General features: G+C 46.6%; 1 pseudogene; it reads right to left on the reverse strand.

Annotated features, from left to right (window-relative positions):
• Window positions 1–891: 891 nt before the first annotated feature.
• On the reverse strand, window positions 892–1,008 carry LOC124607631 (annotated as a pseudogene).
• Window positions 1,009–8,350: the final 7,342 nt, after the last annotated feature.

The following is an 8,350-nucleotide window of genomic DNA, read 5'->3' on the forward strand; positions in this document are numbered from 1 at the left end:
AGGCGTACACATCTGGTGCACCTTTCAGCAGTCACATGGGGTCCAGATGTGGAACCAGGGAAAAGACGACCCTCGGACAGAGTTTCAGAGACACAGGCACGTTTGCGACGTCCTGCACATCCCACGCTGATTATTCATTGTGAGCGTTACTGGCAGCACCGGCACTGTAGGACAGCTCTTGGTTTTCGTACTTAGTCAGATCATAGCCGTTATCTTTCTGAAGTCCAGAACTGCGTTAGTAGATGTGTACATTTCTCAGTCTGTCAGGCCAACAGTTACTCTATTCACTTTATTAGAAGCTCACGAGTAATTCTTTTCTGAATGTCAGAAGCATGTAAAGGCAGGTTTTCATTCACCTTTCTAGTAACTCTGAAAACCAGCAGGTTTACTGTGTGTGTGTGTGTGTGTGTGTGTGTGTGTGTGTGGGGGGGGGGGTGTTTTGGGATCTAATGGGCGCCCAACAGCGAAGTTATCAGCGCCCTGACATTTATTAAAACAAACAAATGTGGATAAGAGCTAAAATTGTCGTACAGGCATGCACTCAAAATGACCACACAGTCTCCCTATCCCACAGGCACTCTCACATGTACTAAAACCAATGAGGACTGAAGATAGCTAATCAGGAAACTAAAACAGAGGGAAAAAACACAGAAGAGCCAAAAGAACAACACAGGGAAATGTGACTGGCTGACACTCCGTCGTCAGGCCACGAGTGGCCTACCGGGACCATTCGACCGCCGTGTCATCCTCCGAGGAGGATGCGGATAGGAGGGGCGTGGGGTCAGCACACCGCTCTCCCGGTCGTTTTGATGGTATTCTCGACCGAAGCCGCTACTATTCGGTCCAGTAGCTCCTCAATTGGCAACACGAGGCTGAGTGCACCCCGAAACATGGCAACAGCGCATGGCGGCTGGATGGTCACCCATCGTAGTGCCGGCCACGCCCAACAGCGCTTAATTTCGGTGATCTCACGGGAACCGGTGTATCCACTGCGGCATGGCCGTTGCCCGTGACTGGCTGACCACTTACAAAAAACTTGGGTGAGCCAGTCACCCTGTTGATACATTAAAAACGTCTTCCCAAAATCTTGTTAAAAACGTGGGACAATTTAGAAAACTTTAAAACGCGAACCACATTCGTTTGATCATTACATAAAATAGACTGCAGATCCACCGGCAAATCCGCTGCAGTCCGGTGGTCAGCCAATAAAGTGCAACCCAATAAAATGTGTTGCACCGTGAAGTGCGCACTACAAGCACCACACCGGAGGGTCCTCTCGCTGGAGTAAAAATCCATGCGTCATAGGGCGGTGGCCTATCCGAAGACAAGAAAGAAGGACTTCGTCCCGGCGACGTGGCTGGGAGGAAGAACGCCGGTGCAATTCGCGTAATATAGATTTGTAATGACAATAGAAGTTTTTTCGTAGGCAGATATGTTTTATGTTTGTATTTTAACTCAATAAATTAATGTGTTCGTTTAAAACTTGTTTCTGTTAACCCTTCACTTAATGTCACATCAGTTATTATGCAGTTCTCCGCTTTAGGATCCACGGCAAGGGCCATAAATTCTTCGCGATAATCACTGCGTTGCGCACAGTAACTTCTGCGTGGCTATTAACGGTGTGTCCAGCTCTTAATTAACTGTCCGGGGCAGAGTAACCGTTTCAGACACACGCGGGGTTTCGGAACTTTTACACTTCGCAACTACTGGACGTATTTTGAAAAGTTGAAGAATGTAGTCACTAGCCAGTTTACCTTTGCTTGATTCTGTGTCAAGCATTGCTGCATACGAAATATAGCTAACACATCGTAATTGTTTTTAACGGCGTAAGGAGAGCAATACGTCTTTCCTTTCTCGAGAAATTACGTGAGTTGTCCATGACGGCGTTGGTAGCTAGGTGGTACAAGCAAGCTGTCGACAGCTGCTGTAGCCCGCTATACCTGGAGTCTCTCTTTTCTGTAGGCTGCCGATAAAAACCAATGTTAGAAATGTAAAACGCACTGAAAGGAAAAGACACTGGTCGTCATCAACTAATGTTGCTGACTGGATGTTTTTTCAGTCCTTGCTCACTGATTTTAGGAAGATTTGTGACAGGCGTGAGAGAGACCTGAATGCTAAATTCTTGTAAATTTTGAGTGATTAACTGCACGAAGCCGAAAAGGACACGTCGGGGTTTTCTTTAATATCATGAGATTCTTCCATTTTATCAAACTCGTCAGTGTTCACCACCAACTGCTACACCGCCGATGCTGACTGATCTCACTTGAAATCCAGCGTCCTTCGTGAACACTCCTGAAGGTGAATGATAACTACATTGCGAAACAGAGTAATAGTAGAAATACTAGATTTATTAACTTGTAACCATTGTTTATAGATGTACCGGACTTGATAAAGTAGGTGGTGATACTAAATAAAAACTATTCACGCAGGCATTTTTAACGTCATTGACACACTTTCATCCTGCTACGTTTTTGTAATGAGGAGCTTCTCAGCAGGAGAAATACAATTCGAAAATCCTGTGATCTCCATTGCCACAGTAGCTGATACTAGTTGCTACAAAAACTAGGTACTGTCTGGACTGATTCTGTAGAATTCGTGGAATTAGTTTTCGTGCTGAGAGTGCTCACGAGAAGCCACAGCTGAATTATATTTGATATTCACAGCACTGTACCGGCACCCAGCTACTTCGTTTCTTTCTTCAATTTTTTTTTTTAATTTTAAATAGTGATACGCCACAACAATGTCCTTTTCAGGAGAGCTCATGACTGCAACGAAACTGAAACAGAAACGTGATTCATTCTCTCTTTCGCATCGTGTGACCTTTATTGCATCGAGGATGTCAAATCAAACACATTTGAGTCGTCTAATTTCCAAACTGCTGTTTTATCGGGCTACCAATTTCGGCGATATATTACGCCATCTTCAAACTCGCTGACCGACGCTTAGGAAGATTCAAGACACAGTTCTGGCCAAGACAGCGGGTAGCAATCAGACACTGGCATCTCTTGGTTTTTGATATAGCGATCACTTCAAACATCATCTGCCGATGGCTACCGAAACTGGTAGCCCAATAAAATAAAAGTCTGGAAATTAGACGGCTCAAATATTTTTGACTTGACATACTGTACTGGACAGCCAAGGTCCTGCAATCATCTTTGAAGAGATGGACATACAGAGACTTTATTGCATCGCACTGCATATCGTATCGTCTCAGTGACAAACGCACGTAAGACGTCGAAAGTCGGCTGCTGGACAAATAAATAATGTTTTACAGAACACCAGGAAAATGTTTTCTAATTAATATTGTTTCATGTACTGTCAAGCCCTTTCCTGTAATACAGTTAATTCAAAATGTCAGATCTAAAGATACATGACAATAGCGCCCTCGCACACGCCGACATCGACGACGAGCTTCTACATCTACATCTACATACATACTCCGCAATCCACAATACGGTTCGTGGCGGAGGGTACCTCGTACCACAACTAGCATCTTCTCTCCCTCTTCCAGTCCCAAACAGATCGAAGGAAAAATGACTACCTATATGCCTCTGTACGAGCCCTAATCTCTCTTATCTTTTGTGGTCTTTCCGCGAAATGTAAGTTGGAGGCAGTAAAATTGTACTGCAGTCAGCCTCAAACGCTGGTTCTCTAAATTTCCTCACTAGCGATTCACCAAAAGAACGCCTCGTTTCCTCCAGAGACTGCCACCCGAGTTGCTGAAGCATTTCCGTAACACTCGTGTGATGATCAAACCTACCAGTAACAAATCTAGCAGCCCGCCTCTGAAATGCTTCTATGTCCTCCCTCAATCCGACCTGATAGGGATCCCAAACGCTCTAGCAGTACTCAAGAATAGGTCGTATTAGTGTTTTATAAGCGGTCTCCTTTACAGATGAACCACATCTTCCCAAAATTCTACCAACGAACCGAAGACGACTATCCGCCTTCCCCACAACTGCCATTACATGCATGTGCCACTTCATATCGCTCTGCAATGTTACGCCCAAATATTTAATCGACGTGACTGTGTCAACCGCCACACCACTAACGGAGTATTCAAACATTACGGGATTCTTTTTCCTATTCATCTGCATTAATTTACATTTATCTATATTTAGAGTTAGCTGCCATTCTTTACACCAATCACAAATCCTGTTCAAGTCATCTTCCTCCTACAGTCACTCATTCCTGCCAGAACTCTCATTCCTGCCAGGACGAGCGAAAAGTGAGTGAAATGGATGAATTCTAGGAGTTGGCGGTACCGACTTTCGTGACACAAACCAGGTACGCCCTCCTTCCCATAAAGGCGTTCGCCAATCACATCGGCCGCTGTTCCGTCACGGTTGTCGCCATAAAGCAACCGGCTCGGAAACCATACTTAACGTCCCGCTGCGCCCTATAAAGGCGTGAAAGCAGCGCGCGGCGCCCGCCCGGACACCGGTGATCGAGCTCCTAATGACCGGTTTAGAGGGCCGTAATAAGCACGAACCCGGGACCGCGGCGCGGCGAGCGACAACTCGCTCTCACACGGGGCGGCGCTGGCGAGCCAGCTGCGAGCCGACCGCAGGGTTTGCTAGCGCCGGGCTCACAGCTGCGTGGAGGGCCATAGCCTTGGCTACACGAAGCGCGGTGCGCACTCCGTCACGGACGGCGGTGGTCTGTGATTAGGCGGGACCGCACACACACTCACACAAGCCCCTGCGCACACATACTCACACAGCACCCGCGCAGTCCGTCACTCCCCTCGCACTGTGTCTCGTCTCTCCATCTGCCGTAAGTTCTACAAGCTGTGACAGACAGTATAATACCAAAGGCAGCAAGGGCAGTTACAGGGTGTCCAGAAATATGGAAACATCAACTAAGGAACATATGAGCCCGCCCGATTAGCCGTGCGGTCTGACGCACTGCTTTCCGTGCGGGAGGGCGTGCCGGTTCCCGGCACGAATCCGCCCGGCGAATTAGTGTCGAGGTCCGGTGTGCCGGCCAGTCTGTGGATAGTTTTTAAGGCGGTTTTCCATCTGCCTCAGCGAATGCGGGTTGGTTCCCCTTATTCCGCCTCAGTTACACTACGAGGTGCATTCAAGTTCTAAGGCCTCTGATTTTTTTTCTCTGGACTGGAAAGAGATAGAAACATGCGCATTGTTATAAAATGAGGCCGCGTTCATTGTCAATACGTCCCAGAGATGGCAGCACCGTACGGCAGATGGAATTTTACCGCCAGCGGCGAGAATGAGAACTGTTTCAAATACTTAAAATGGCGACGTTTTTCTTACTTGAACAGCGTGCAATCATTCGTTTTCTGAATTTGCGTGGTGTGAAACCAATTGAAATTCATCGACAGTTGAAGGAGACATGTGGTGATGGAGTTATGGATGTGTCGAAAGTGCGTTCGTGGGTGCGACAGTTTAATGAAGGTAGAACATCGTGTGACAACAAACCGAAACAACCTCGGGCTCGCACAAGCCGGTCTGACGACATGATCGAGAAAGTGGAGAGAATTGTTTTGGGGGATCGCTGAATGACTGTTGAACAGATCGCCTCCATAGTTGGCATTTCTGTGGGTTCTGTGCACACAATCCTGCATGACGACCTGAAAATGCGAAAAGTGTCATTCAGGTGGGTGCCACGAATGCTGACGGACGACCACATGGCTGCCCGTGTGGCATGTTGCCAAGCAATGTTGACGCGCAATGACAGCATGAATAGGACTCTCTTTTCGTCGGTTGTGATAATGGATGAGACGTGGATGCCATATTTCAATCCAGAAACAAAGCGCTAGTCAGCTCAATGGAAGCACACAGATTCACCGCCACCAAAAAAATTTCGGGTAACCGCCAGTGCTGAAAAAATGATGGTGTCCATGTTCTGGGACAGCGAGGGCGTAATCCTTACCCATTGCGTTCCAAAGGGCACTACGGTAACAGGTGCATCCTACGAAAATGTTTTGAAGAACAAATTCCTTCCTGCACTGCAACAAAAACGTCCGGGAAGGGCTGCGCGTGTGCTGTTTCACCAAGACAACGCACCCGCACATCGAGCTAACGTAACGCAACAGTTTCTTCGTGATAACAACTTGAAGTGATTCCTCATGCTCCCTACTCACCTGACCTGGCTCCTAGTGACTTTTGGCTTTTTCCAACAACGAAAGACACTCTCCGTGGCCGCACATTCACCAGCCGCTGCTATTGCCTCAGCGATTTTCCATTGGTCAAAACAGACTCCTAAAGAAGCCTTCGCCGCTGCCATGGAAACATGGCGTCAGTTTTGTGAAAAATGTGTACGTCTGCAGGGCGATTACGTCGAGAAGTAACGCCAGTTTCATCGATTTCGGGTCAGTAATTAATTGGAAAAGAAATCGGAGGCCTTAGAAGTTCAACGCAACTCGTATGTCGGCGATTGCTGAGCAAACACTTTCTCCAAGTACGCGTACACTACCAATGCTCTACCACGCAAACATTGGGGCTATACTCGTCTAGTGTGAGACGTTCCTAGGGTGGTGGGGTGGGGGGGGGAGGGTCCAGTGGGGAACGAACCGCACAATAACCCTGGGTTCGGTGTGTGGCGGCGGTTGGGTGAGTGGACCGCTGTAGCTTGTTGTGGGGTTGTGTACTACTGAGGGCTATGGCGGGGATGAAGCCTTTCCGTCGTTTCTAGGTCCCCAGTTACATACAGTACAATAGAATACAAGCAACATATGAGTAATCCTAGTGGCACTGAGCGGTTCTGGGCGCCTCAGTCTGGAACCGCGCGGCCGCTACGGTGGCAGGTTCGAATCCTGCCTCGGGCTTGGATGTGTATGATGTCCTTAGGTTAGTTAGTTCTAAGTTCTAGGGGCTGATGACCTCCGATGTTAAGTCCCATAGTCCTCAGAACCATTTCAACCAATCCTAGCGGCGGCTCTTGAGTATAAATTCTGAGTGTTGGCAAATTTTTCGATTCAGATAAATTTGAGAGTTACGCATATGAACAAATTTATAGAACTATAGCCGCTGCCAGTCATAATAATAATAATGATAATATGCATTACTTATCTGACAGAAAAAGAATTGTTTTGTGAAATTTTTTTGTTTTGTACATAAGTACAGTTTAGAGCACGAACCAGTTCTGTGGAAGTGGGGGCTTTCGTGGTTTCTTATTTCTTTTGGACAAATGCACAAGATTCCTAACAACTGTATTAGTCCACGAATTAGCATCCTGGCTGAAAAATCAGGCGTTCTTACGTTGCGCCCATGCAAAAACTTAAGCTTATTTCACACACGTTCGATTCTAGTTACGCTTATTTGATTTCCTCACTTTCTCGATCAGTGGATCTTGTCTGGGAGGCTAACTCATCCTGGCAAGGTGTTATTTCTGTTAGCACTTAAAACATATTCACCAGGGTTCAAGTTAACACTGCACACGAAGGCGATTCCGGAACAATAAACAACCAATTTCAAACACAGACTGCCGTTTCTGGAAATTATTAAATTCAAATAGTAATGTCTACCAACATGGTCATTTGACTAGAATATAAATGAGGTGCCAAAAGCATGTCGCCGTCAACCCCACACTGAAGTGAATGTTGGAGAAACAAAACACCTTTTCGTGAACGTTGATACTAGTGTACACAATGTGGGCCTACAGCACAGGTAGACCTACCTCACCATAAGACCAACAGTTGTCAAAAGCATGAATAAATGCTAGTCTCCGAATCGACGATGATGTGTTTTAGACCCTTATGGGGATCGAGAAAAATGTTCAAATGTGTGTGAATCCTAAGGGACCAAACTGCTGAGGTCATCGGTCCCTAAACTTACACAATATTGAAACTAACTTCTTCTAAGAACAACACACACAAACACCCATGCCCCAGGGAGGAGTCGAACCTCCGGCGGAAGGGGCCGCACGGTTAGTGACATGGCACCTCCAACCGCGCGGACATTTCGCGCGTCTCAAACGGATCACTGTATGATAAAATCCAAAATGTAATGGACTATAACTCTTTCAGAAATCCACAAAATAGTTTTTTTCTATTGGTATAGCTATAACATATAGTGACGTAGGATCTAATTTTACTATACAGTGACTGAATAGGCATATCTGAGGAGCGTGCTACCTTCTAGCGAAATTTATGCCAAGTGAACGGGAATAAATCTGCTGCAGTGTGCTGCCACCTGGTGGCATTGACGTAAACTTGTAGTTCAGCGGAAGGGCTAGCTGTGCACGCCATGAACCATGCACGTTGTTCATCGAATCCTTTCATATTTGGCGCATAAGGGAACTACGTCACGCTAGTTGCGCATGCTCAAAAGCACCTTAAAACTTACGCAACTGCAGATGTGCTCGCGACCCTAATGCCAAGTTTCAC

The sequence above is a fragment of the Schistocerca americana genome, chromosome 3, assembly GCF_021461395.2.
Source record: "Schistocerca americana isolate TAMUIC-IGC-003095 chromosome 3, iqSchAmer2.1, whole genome shotgun sequence".
NCBI lineage: Eukaryota > Metazoa > Arthropoda > Insecta > Orthoptera > Acrididae > Schistocerca > Schistocerca americana.